This window comes from Oryctolagus cuniculus, chromosome 3 (genome assembly GCF_964237555.1).
Source record: "Oryctolagus cuniculus chromosome 3, mOryCun1.1, whole genome shotgun sequence".
In the NCBI taxonomy this organism is placed as follows: domain Eukaryota; kingdom Metazoa; phylum Chordata; class Mammalia; order Lagomorpha; family Leporidae; genus Oryctolagus; species Oryctolagus cuniculus.
Window position 1 is genome coordinate 155,915,698 of NC_091434.1, and position 13,138 is coordinate 155,928,835.

At 37.5% G+C, this 13,138-nt stretch overlaps 1 pseudogene; it reads right to left on the reverse strand.

The window, feature by feature from the left end:
- LOC100343302 (mitochondrial import inner membrane translocase subunit Tim17-A pseudogene) overlaps nucleotides 1-12,795 on the reverse strand; it is a 90,570-nt pseudogene extending 77,775 nt beyond the window's left edge.
- Between the last annotated feature and the right edge of the window lie 343 nt (nucleotides 12,796-13,138).

The following is a 13,138-nucleotide window of genomic DNA, read 5'->3' on the forward strand; positions in this document are numbered from 1 at the left end:
GGCTGCTACGGCCGGCTGCGCTATGCTGATCCTAGGCCAGGAGCCAGATGCTTCTTCCTGATCTACCATGCTGGTGCAGGGGCCCAAGCACCTGGGCCATCCTCCACTGCACTCCCGGGCCATAGCAGAGAGCTGGACTGGAAGAGGAGCAACCGGAACTAAAACCCAGCACCCGTAATGGGATACCATGCCGCAGGCGGAGGATTAACCAAGTGAGCCATGGCGCCCACCCCTATAATTTCTTTTAAACACTGAATTATTTTCTTAATGTCATTATTTTACATGTGTTTACAAAAGCATGATAACCTTATAACTGTCTTGCTCCAATAATCCTGTTTTGATATTTCTATTTTTTATATGTTCATAGATAATGTTACCATCACCACAAACAAGATATAGAATTTTTCCATTGCCTCAAAGTAACATTGTTCCACTTTCTAGTCAAGGACTGCTTCCCAGTCTGAATCAGTTCTGCTTTCTTTCTTAATAGATGAGTCACATCTTTTAGAATTTCATGTGAATGGAATTGGTCAATAAAACATTCCGTAAACTCGTCCAGGTTATGTTGATTCATTTATATTGCCGAATGATTTTTAAGTTTATGCATAAAACACAGCTTATGTATCTATGGTCTTTTTGGTGTCTAGGATTAAGGATAATGGTGCTGTGATGTTCCTATACAAGTCTTCTATATTAATGTGTTTTCATTTTGGGGATGTACTAGAGAATGTATTTGTATTTGGATCATGTGATAGTTGAAAATTTAAATTTATGAGATTGCTATAGTACAAGATGACATTTTCCAATCACGTCAACATTGAGGTATCTATATTTTAATTTTAGAGCTTTTTAATAATTGTTATGTGTATATACTCATAGTGACATGTTATTGTGGTTTTAGTTTTAGATTTCTGAAACAATATAGACTATTTGATTATTTCCAACTTTTGTATCTTTTGAAAGTCTTTGTTCATGTTGCTTGCCTGTGTAGGGATTGATTGCCTTTTAGTTAACAATTTATAAGCTTCTTTACATACTCAGAATGCAATTTATTTTTCCAATGCATATTTCAGTTCACTGTAAACATGGATATATTATCAATATTAGCAATTTTCATGAAAATTTCATTCTCCTTTGTGAGTCAATACATAGTGCTGCTGTGTTTATTAATTTTTTCTAGGTTTTCATTAAATAATTTGGACTTGACTTTGGGTTTTTTTCTTGCTTTCTCTGTATGTTTTTAAAGTTAGCATCTTTTGACATGCATAATTATTTATCATGAAGTTTTCTCCATATGTATTGCCCCCATTTAATCAGCTCATTACAAACATTTAAATTCAGCTATTTTGTGATTAGGAGTTTCAGAAAGAAAAGGTTGTATAAGTAAAATTATAAAAAGCTATGACCTTGTCTTTTACTCTCACTTTTTCTTGCCCGTTTTAGTTGTGCCTTCCAAGGATTATTCATATACATATCAAAAACTGAGCTTATTTTTCCCTTTGCAAACATTGTGGCCAAATCACATACTTAAAATTTGTTCTTGTCTATAGTGGTTTTGCAAAATAATAGATAATCATACACAGTGTTTATAGTCAAAGCACATATTTTTTTTTTTCAAACTGCCTTTTTAAAATGATTATGGTCTTCTCTCTAGAAGAATTTCTGGAAAAAAATTTCTGGTCTTTAGGACATCATAATTTCATTACAGTAAAATTACCATGTGGTGAACTCTCACTTCATGTACCTGATTCCTTGACATTTCCCGTATTTCCAAAATAAGGCACAGCAATGGGAAGTGCTTGTCTCTGCCCCCCTCTGACTATTCAATTTGGCACTACCTGGGCCTCCAGAGGGTATGAAGGGAAGACCTAGCCTCGTTGAGGAACTTTTATTATTTTCTAGTTGAGTTTTACTTTGTGACCCTTTTTTGTGTTTTTTCTATTTGTTCATTCTGTCTCTGAGCTGGCCTGGCATATTCCTAGAGCTTGGACTTTCTTGTAAATAAAAACTGTTTTCCTGTATATATCTATGCCTCTACCTTTGATTTCTTTGCACTGGGGAAAGAACTTGAAGTCAGCTAAGCCAAGGACCCCGCTGACCAAAACAAGACCGTCATGTTTATCACTTGGGTCATACTCCTATAGGTTCCATCATACTTTTCTACATCTATAACAGCTCTCATCAGACCTGGCATAAAAAAATTTTCCATTGCTCTTTGTGTTTTCCTTTGTAAAGTTCTGGATACCAAGTAAAACTTCAAAAACACATTTGCTGTTCTTATAAATCTTCTTATAGTGATGCGAGCAATCAACCTTTTGATGGATTAGGTAAAGAAAATGATTTTTATCACCTACAAAATTATTTATTGGTTCTTATACTAGCAACTAGGCCTGTTGCTTGGTGTAAGCATGCACTCAGATTCAAGAGACAAATCTGGAGATCCTTGGCTTCAAAAATATTTCTTCTTTGTATCTTCAGAAGGAAGCATGATCAACTAACCTCCTTTGAAGACAAACCGTTACCATGTTCCATGCTTCCTTTCTGACATGGTCATTTGTGTGAAAGAAGCTTTATCTCCATTTGCTGAAGCTGGTCAGGACTTAGAGGTGGGGCACTAATAGTGTGTTCACTCAGTTTGAGAGAACTTTCTCTTTCCCTTCATATGGGGGCTCAAGTCCACTTCAGTTCTGGACTTGAAACAGTATCTTGACTTTAGTGCACTTTCTTGCATGAATTGCTCTAAGCCTTCGGGATGCAGAATCTTGATTATCACTGTTTGCTCACAAAGCATGACCAACATGCATTTGGCTACAGTCCTGCTTCCACACTTTGCTCTTCTCTTCCCTTTAAGCCCCACCCCATGAAAATATTGTTTTAAAATACCATCATAGCCGGTGCTATGGTGAAGAAGGCTCAGCCTCCACCTGTGGCACTGGCATCCCATATGGGTACCACCAATTCAAGTTGCAGCTGCTCCTCTTCAGATCCAACTCCCTGCTAATGGCTGGGAAAGCAGTGGGAAGATGGCCCAAGTGCTAGGGACCCTGCACCCACATGGGGACCCAGAAGAAGCTCCTGGCTTCTGACTTTAGATCAGCCCAGCTCCGGCCCTTGCAGAGAATTGGAGTAAAAACCATTGTGTGGAAGACCTTTCTCTCTGTCTTTCCCTCTCTCTGTTACTCTGCCACTTAAGTAAATAAATCTTAACAAACAAAAGACAGACATATAAAATATGAAAAAACATGAGTTGTAAAAGCATAAAATCTAGACATAGACTACTTAGATTTGATTTCTACAATCACTTGCATGATATGAGCTAAAGCATTTTACTCTTCTGGCCTAATTTCCTTAAACTGTAATAATTTGAATGATAAATATTTAATGATAACTACCTTATAAAGATATACTAAGAATAAAATATGCATACTTATAATAATTCCTAACATACTCTGATCACTATACAAATAATTATTTTATCCATCATCAAGTGTTTAGGTTAGTCTTTTTCACATGCATTTAAGGCTAATCAATGTCTTCTCTGGGCTTGATAATTTTATTCTTATTGATGAATAATCTGTATATTCATCACAGTTGGCTTGTCTATCAATTCCATAGGAGGAAATCTGGATCACTTTAGGTTTTAAGCAATTATGAATAAAACAACTACACACTTCTGGGCATGAAAATACCCCTAACAATAAATTGGGGCTGATTCTGAGGCCAGAGTGCTGTTTAGGGCATTTGTCATTGTATGAGTCTGCTGTGTGGCCTGCCCTCCCTTTTGGATCATTCTCTCCTTTTCAATTCTATCAATTATTATTAGCAGACACTTGATCATATGTATGTGATCCCTTTGACACTTAATCTTATCTTTATGATCAGTTACAAACTTAAACTGATCACTTTAACTAGTAAGATGATATTGGTATCTGCCAACTTAATGGGATTTGGAGTTCCATGGCAGATTTTTAGCTTTACTCTTAGGGGTAAGTGCAAAGGAACATGTGCCAAACTGTACATCTCCTCCCTCTCTTATTCTCTTTAACAGGAATCAATTTTCAATTGGATTTAAACACTTAGTAAAGTTAAAACACCTAAGAGTTCAACCAATGGTATTAAGTATAAAAAGAAAATACTAAAAAGAATAAAATAGTAAGTTGTTCCTCGACAAGACAAGGGCTGATCAAGTCATTGTTTCTCATTGTATCAGTTTCACTTCTATAGATTTCCTTTTAGGTGCTCAATTAGTTGTCACAGATCAGGGCTGGGAAGCCCATAAGAGCATTTCTGGCATAGAAGACCAGGAAACTGTGACACAGGGTGACCTACATGAAAGATCTGAGATCCCCATGGAAAGAAGGGGCCATAAGAGAGGGAGGTACTTTGAGGGGAGGAGTGAACTTCCACTTTGATTATGGCCTTGTCTAAATAAGGTCGGAGTTTATGAACTCAGGAGGCTTCCATAGCCTTGGCAGCTCATGACAAGAGCCTTGGATGACTACTGATATCATAAATAAGAATGTCAATTGTTAAATCAACAACAGGAGTCACTGTGCACTTGCTCCCCATGTAGGACCTCTGTCCTTGGTGTGTTCTATGAGAATTAATGATAAAACTAGTTTTCAAACAGTACTTTGTACTTTATGTCTGTTTGGGTACAAACTGTTGAAATCTTTGCTTGGTATAGAGTTGATGTTCTGTATATAAAGGTAATTGAAAATGAATCTTAAGAATGGGAGAAGTAGGAGGTGGGATGCCTTGGGGGTGGGGGAAGTTGATGAGAAGAAGAAATGCTGTGGTCCAAAAGTTGTAATTATGAAATTTATTAAATAAAATCTTTCTATTAAGAAAGAAAAGACTCCTGAAATCAATTGGATAATGCCTAGGAGCATGATAACTTGATTGAAAAGACATGCTCATTGGTTTATTGTTAAAAGAATGCCAAGATGTCTTCCAAGAAGTTTTTTTTTCCTTCCTTCAGTGTCATACTATAGAACTTTTTTTAAAAAATATTTTATTTATTTGCGAGGTTGAGTTACAGACAGTGAGAGGGAGAGACAAAGGTCTTCTTTCTGTTGATTCACTCTCCAAATGGCCGCAATGGCCAGAACTGCGCTGATCTGAAGCCAGGAGTCAGGAGCTTATTCAGGGTGTCCTACATGGATGTCAGGGCCTGAGGACTTGGGCCATACTCTGCTGCTTCCCTAGGCATATTAGCAGAGAGGGGCATCAGAAGTGGAGCATTTGGGACTCAAATTGGAACCCATATGAGATGCCACAATTAAAGGAAGCAGCTTTACCTGCTGTGCCAAAATGCTGGCCCCAGGAAGTCTTTTCTAATTGATTATTTTGGTTTTCTCCATAGTCAATCATGTCTTCTATTATTGTCATCTTTGATCAAAGAATTTTATTACCTCCTTTATTACCTTATACATTTTAATTTCCATGATATTAAAAGACATCTTGTTTTCCATCTTAGGGTAAATAATTTGATTTCTCACCATAAGTACAATGCTAGCTACTGGCTTCCTGTAGATATTCTTCATAAAATTGGGAATGTTTTCCCTTATCTCTAGTTTTCTGAGAGTTCTTATCATGTCAAATTGTTGAATTTTTTCATGTGCCTTTTTTGCATCAACTGATGTGATGATGTGATTTTTGTCTTGATGTGGAATATATAAATTTTTGTTCAGTCTCCTATTATCTTATAAAACCTATCCAATGATATTATAAAATTATTGGTTTCAATTTGATAATATTACTGAAGATTTCTGTGTCTAAATTCTTGAGACTAACCTGTAGTCCTTTTTTTTTCTAGTATCTATTCTGGTTTTGTTAATACATTGATTGCTTGTTAGCATGAGTTATCAATAATTATATCTACTCCTATATTCTAGTAAAGAGTGTGAATTGGTACTATTTTGTTAACTTTTATTTTACTCTGCTTGCTTTAGGTAGAGTCTCGGGTAATGGATTTTGGTCATTCATTTCATCTAATAAATGTATTTGATAGGATTCAAGACATGGTACCCCAAAATATGGCTCCTTGCCATTTGAGGTAGCAGTAGAAGCAAAACAATCTCTCTGACTTCTTTTACACTTTTCCCCTTGAAGCAGTCCATGAAAGAATTCTCTGACCTTCTTCTAAATGAAGTCATAAAACCCTAATTCCAGAAGTGCCCTCTCTCTATCTGCAGCAAAGACATGTCCTTATTTCTAGTAACATGTGGACAAGCAGAATCTGACAAATAAGCATTCATATGTTCCCCTGAGCTTATCATTAAATCATAACTCTTTGTACAATCATATTCTTGACAACTATTCACTTCTTTGTCAAACTTAAATACAGAGGTTTTCTTCTTTCTTTGGGTTTTTATTTCTGAAGGCTTCCAATTTAATTTGCATTGTTTTCATCTTAAACTAGAAGAGCCTCATCTATGAATATGGTAATAGGTGAATCTACCCTACACATTTGATGCTAAAATATAAACACTGATTTTTGCTTTATTACACATTTTGATAAAATATTTTAAATTAAATTAAAAACTGAGGTTGACAAAGCCTCAAGAAATTTAAGTGTTATTCAGAGGTGTGTTCCAATTTGAGGATTTTCTCACTACCATTATTGATAATTTAAGTCCAATGTAATCTAAGGTTATACTGAATGATTTCTACTTTCTTTGTCAATATGAGTTTATGGCTCATATTTTATTTATGGTATATCTTCCTGAATGTTTCACGGAGGATAAAGAGTGTGTATTGTGCCATTATTCAATGGAATATTCTTAAATATCAATTAGATGAAATTGGTAGAAAGTTCTGCTCAAGTCACACATTGCTATTGATTTTTTCCCCATTGATGTTGTTGCATCCACTCATCAGCTAAAATAGAATATTACAAAAACCAGTGACAGTCACACATGAATTTTATTGAAAATTAGAGGCAAATGAGAGGCAAGGCAATCGATCGGGACTGACAACCCATCAGAACCAGAAAATGATCAGGACTGACAGTCCTTACCAAAGTGCAACCCTCAATGGCGAGTTACACAGATTTTTTAAAAAATATTTAATCTACTAGGGCTCAGTTTTGAACCGGACCCCTGGTATGCAGTGAACAATAAAAAGAAACAGAATATGGTTGTAATAACAGTTAACAGTAACAAGCCCAATAACAGATCTAAGATATGGTTGTAAGATAAAAGTGAAGGACAAATTTCTGTCAAGAGTTCCTGGGAATTTGGGCCCACAAGATATCACAAGATACACCCTCAGCCATTAGCAAGCAACGCTGATATGTTCAGAAGCAAGCGATCTGCAATTAGCATTTAGCCACGCTCACTCCGTTTGGATTTTGACTCTACAGTGTATCAATTACTAAGATAGGAGTGCCAAAATCTACAAATATCTGAGGAATTATCATTTTTTGCCTCATGTATTTTGACACTTTTGTTTGGTGCATACACATTTGGGACATTTGGGATTGTTATATCATCTTGGACAACTGACAGTGTCATAACATAGAGCCTCTTTTCTCTTATAATTTTCTTTGTAATGAAGTAAACTTTTTTTAGCATTTTTTTGATCTACTTAATACTATTGGTTGAGCTCTTTAAGACACAATTATTCTTAAGTGTTTAAATTTAACTGAAAAGTGATCCCTGTTAAGTGAGTGGGAATAAGAGAGGGAGGAGATGTAGAGTTCTTGCCCCAAATGGTAGAGTTAGAAATGTGCCAGGGAATTCCAATTCAATCCTATCAAGGTGGTATGTACCAATGCCATCTCACTAGTCCCAGTGATCAATTGCTGTTCACAATTGATCACATTGATAGGTCTAAGAGTCAAAGGGATCACACAAACAAGACTAGTGTCTGCTAATACTAACTGATAGAACCAAAAAGGGAGAGAATGATCCAACATGGGAAGTGGGATACACAGCAGACTCATAGAATGGTAGATGTCCTAAACAGCACTCTGGCCTCAGAATCAGCCCTTAAGGCATTCGGATCTGGCTGAAAAGCCCATGAGAGTATTTCAGGCATGGAAAGCCAAGACATTGTGGCAAAAAAAAATGACCTAAATGAAAGATCTCTGCGAGTGAGATCCCAGTGGAAAGAACGGGGCCATCAAAGAAAGAGGTACCTTTCTCTGAAGGGAGGAGAGAACTTCCACTTTGACTATGACCTTGTCTAAATAAGATTGGAGTTGGAGAACTCAAAAGACTTGAAAAGACATTTTTCAAGAGGAAATTCAAATGGCCAACAGACACTTGAGAAAAAGTTCAGGATCACTAGCCATCAGGGAAATGTAAATCAAAATCACTATGAGGTTTCATCTCACTCCAGTTAGAATGGCTGTCATAAAGAAATCAACAAATAATGAATAATTGGGATGATGTGGGAAAAAAGTACCTCAGTCCACTGTTGGTGGAAATGTAAATTGGTGCAGCCACTGTGGAAGACAATATGGAGTCACCTCAGAAATCTGAATATGGACCTACCATATGATCCAGCCATCCCACTCCTGGGGAATTTACCCCAACAAAAATAATCAACACATGAAAGTTATCTATACCCCTATGTCATTGCAGCACAATCCATAGCAGCAAAGATATGGAAGCAGCTGAGATGCCCATCAACTGTTGACTGAATTAAGTAGTTATGGTATGTACTCACTATGGAGTACCAATCAGACGTAAAACCAAAAAAAATAATAATAATGAAATCCTGTCTTGGAAAAAATGGATGCAACTGGAAACCATAATACTAAGTAAAAAAAAAAAATCCAGTGTCAGAAAGACATATCCTGTGTTTTCCCTGATCCACAGTAACTAACAGAGTATCTGAAATGTAATGTATTGGAGTGAAGTAAATGTTTTGAGATTCGATGATTGTTTAAGGCTCTTGTCTCTTCCATTGATGAACCGTGTTCTTTTTTTCTCCTTCATACTGTTCGTTGAAGTCTTTTACTTAGTGTAGGATTAACTATATAATCATTAGGTAAACTGAAAATAAATCTTTATAAAAATTAAGCATGGAATGTGAGAGGGAGGAGGAGGACGATTTGAAGAGTGGGTTGGAAGGAAGATGGAGGGAAATGTCGCTGTGTTCCTAAATCTATATGTGAAATAAATGAAACGTGTGAAACTTAAAATATTTAAAAGAAACTGTCCTATATTTGCTTTTTTTTCTTACTCCTTTTTCTATTTGTGTTTCGGTTTATGAAGTATATATTGATATATCTCCTAGCTTTCTGATTCCTTGGCTATAACTATTAAACAAATGAGTTTATCAAAATCATTCTCGCTTGTTAACAGTGCTTTTGATTTCTAACATTTCATTTGACTCTTTGTTATAAAGTACCCATGTTTTTTATGTTGTCTACTTTGTTCATTAGATCCCTTATTTAATTGTCTTTATTTGAAAGAGTGATAGGGACAGATTTTTCATCTGCTTGTTCACTGCCCAAATGCTTGCAACAGCCAGAGTCAGGGCCAGGCCAAAGCCAGGACTTGGAACTCCATCTAGTTCTCCCAGGTGAGGGGCAGAACCCACATTTTTGGGCCATAATCTGTTGCCTCCCAGGGTACACACTAAGAAGACTGATCAAAATCAGAGATGGGACTTGCTTCAGACACTCTGATGTGGAATGTAGGCATCTTTAAGTGGCGGCTTAACCCACTATGCCACAATGCCCGTCCCTATAGCTATTTTAATTTCTTCTATTGATTTTCCTTGAAAATAAGTACTGAAGTGCCCTATTATGCTGAAAACTCTGCCAATACTATTATTTGCTTTATTTTGGTACTCCTATTTTAAGTACATGTACAAATCCTATATCTTGATTAAAAATAGCCCTGTATCATTATATAATGACCTTTATTTTCTTCTTTTTACCATTTTTGACTAAATCTGTTCCATCTGATTTCAGTATAGCTGCCCCTGCACTTGTTTTGTTTCCATTCACTTGGAATATTTTTTCCTTCAATGTATATCTGACCTTAAAGGTAAAGTTCATCTTTTGTAAACAGTGCAAAGTTAGGTTCTCTTTTTAGTAATTCATTCCATTATTTTATATTGTGATTGGATTATTACTTTGCATAATAATGTAATATATTTTAATTCAAAGACTTATTACTGCAACTTCATTAACGTTCAGGATTGTTTTGTAGATCATTTGTTCCTCCTATCTTCTCTGTGATCAGATCACTTTCCTGGGTTGCATGCTTTGATTTATTTTTTAGCTCCCATGATATTTTGCCTCATCAATTGGCATGGTTCTCTAACTGAAAGGTTATATAGTTACAACAGGATATTTTAAGTTATAACTTTATAATTCTGCCCTCTTACTGCACCACACTCTACAAATTTTGTCTTTGATGTCACAATTTTCAACCTTTTATATTTTATCTCAACAAATTTTTGATAAATATTCAAGATTTTATTTTCAGGGGTGGGAGTTGAGAGGCAGAGTGAAAGAGGGACAGAGATCTTCCATTTGCTGTTTTGTTCACCAAATGCCTGAAGTGGCCAGGGCTAGGCCAGATAGCATTCAGGAGCCTGAGAACACCCTCTGGATCTCCCATGAGTGAAGCTGGGTCTCGAGTATTTGAGCCATGATCTGCTGCCTTCCAAAGTGCATTAGCAGATAGGTGGGTCAGAAGCAGAGTAGCTGGGACTCGAACCAGGCACTCTGATACCAGATAAGGGTATCCCAAGTGCCTTAATTCATTGTACCACCATTGGCTGCTCTATAGTCCTAAAAGAGAACTTTGTTAGGTTCAGTATTCTTGGTTGATAGCTTTTGTTTTTGTGTTTTTTATTCCTCAGCATGTTGATTATATCACCCTTATCTACTCTGACCTGTAGACTCAGTGGAGTTCACTGCTGGCCTTGGAGATGATTCGCTTCTTCTGTTGCTCTCAAGTTCACCTCTTCGTCTTTGACAGTTTAATTACAATATGACTTGATTAAGTCCTGTTTGGACTGAAACTTATTGGAGGCCTTTGACCTTTCTGTACCACAAGTATTTGTTTCCATAGGTTTTGAGAACTTTCTGCTACTTAATTAGCTTTCTAGGGTCAGCTGTGGTGCAGCAGGTTAAGCCACCACTTGTGATGCCAGCTTCCCATATCAGACTGCCCATTCCAGTCCTGGCTGCTCTGCTACCAATTCAGCTCTCTGCTAGTGTGCCTGGGAAAGTTATGGATGATGGTCCAACAGCTTAAGCCCCTTACCACCCTTTTAGGAGACCCAGATGGAGTTCTATTATCCTGGCTGTGGCCTGCCTGAACTCTGGCTTTTGCAAAATTTGGGCAGTTAACTGGTGGATGTAAGACATCTCTCTGCCTTTCAAATAAATCTTTAAATAGTAAATAAATTAGCAAGCTCTCTGTCTTTCTCCCTGAAATCCTTGTTGGTCTCCTACAATCTCAGTTTTACTCTTTGGATGCTATTCCATAAATCTTGTAAACATTCTTCATTCCTTTTTATTATATATTCTTTTCTGATCATATATTTTCAATAACTCATCTTTGAGTTCACAGATTTTTTTCTGCTTTATCTACTTTTAACATCCTCTCATACATTTTGTTTCATTCATTATATCCCTCAACTGCAGAATTTATTTTTTCTTTTTGTTATAATTTCAGTCTTCCTAAGTTGTTAATTTTGATTTATTTTATTAATAAACATTGAATCATTTCTTCTTATTGATTTTTGCAGAGCTTCATCAAAATGATGATTTTGAATTATTTTCAGACAGTTTAATTTGAGGGTCCCTGTGTATTTTACAAGAATCCTTAAAATGCATGTTTTTGCCAATCTAACAGTAAGGGTAACTATGCCCCAGGAACCATTGCAATTTCTTCCCTGGATCACAGAGCCCCAGTCCCATTGGGTATGATAGTTCTTAAAGTGAGAGCTAGCTAACTGGTGATGGCTGCAGTTTCTGATATGTAGGTGAAGCCAGTGCAGTCACAAACTCTGAGTCTGGAATGTGGCAACTGCAGGGAAGCCGGAGCTCTGGGATCTTAGAGACTCATGAATTGGGTAGGTGATGGCTCCTTTCCTAAAGTAGCTCAATAGCGGCTTGAGTTGCGGGTAGGGATGCATGGCTGCCTCTCTCTTGCTGTGGTATCAGCCAGAGATTACTGTGTTCTTTTGGTAATGTTATGCCTCGCTGGTTTTTCGTGTTTCTTGTTCCCTAAATTGCTATCTGTTCATTTTATTCATCTCCTGTAGAATTCACAGACTAATTTTGGTATAGAAAGACCTTTTCTCTATGGGAGGGGAGTTGTGAGGGCAGTTTCTTGGTGGGGATTAAGTAGTTCTGGAACTGGTGTGGACACAGCTGTGTAGTCTAGTCTCATGGTGCTCTGTCAGTTGAGGCTGGTATAAATAAAAAAATGCAGGAATCTTCAGCCGTCAATACCACGGATGTGCACAGTGATGGCAAGGGTGGTTGGAGTCTTTCTGGGGCAATGGCTGCAAGATCTTTACAAAGTCTTTTCCCTCATTAAATAAGTTGTGGCTAGAAAGATACTGTTGGCATTGGGTCTGGTTTGTGGGCCTGCGCACACAAACGCTGGTGCGCTTTTGTCTGATCGTGGCTGCCCATGGAGTAACTAGGATGTTGAGGCCTGAAACATGGGCGCACATGGCACTGGTGCCTTAGGTACACGCTATTCCACTCTTGAACTGGTAATGAAACACAAGGAAAGCATACTTACGAGATATCCAGGGAGCAAGACACAGGAGCGTAGGGATGGCAGAAGTAGAAGGAGTGGCTCCCATGTTGGACCAGGATCTACCTATCTTTGGTAGTAGATCTGGTACTGCAGAGCAAGCTTGTGAAGTGAGATCTTGGTTACAGATCCTAGAGCATGACTCTGATGGCAGGTTCAGGGCAGTGATGGTCTGTGTCTGGTGTAGGTAGTTATTGAGCAGCCACAGTTCTGTGGTCAGGGCAGGTTCAACATTGCAGGAGGTTGTGGACCCTTCAAGTTGCTCACCAGCAGCTGCTGCTTTCCTGGGTTCCCTGGTGAGAACGGCTGCTTGTCACCTCCAGATGGGGATACCGGCATCCTGTGTTGATCAGATCAGTGGGGACCAAGGTGGATTTGTCCATGTGGTTGAT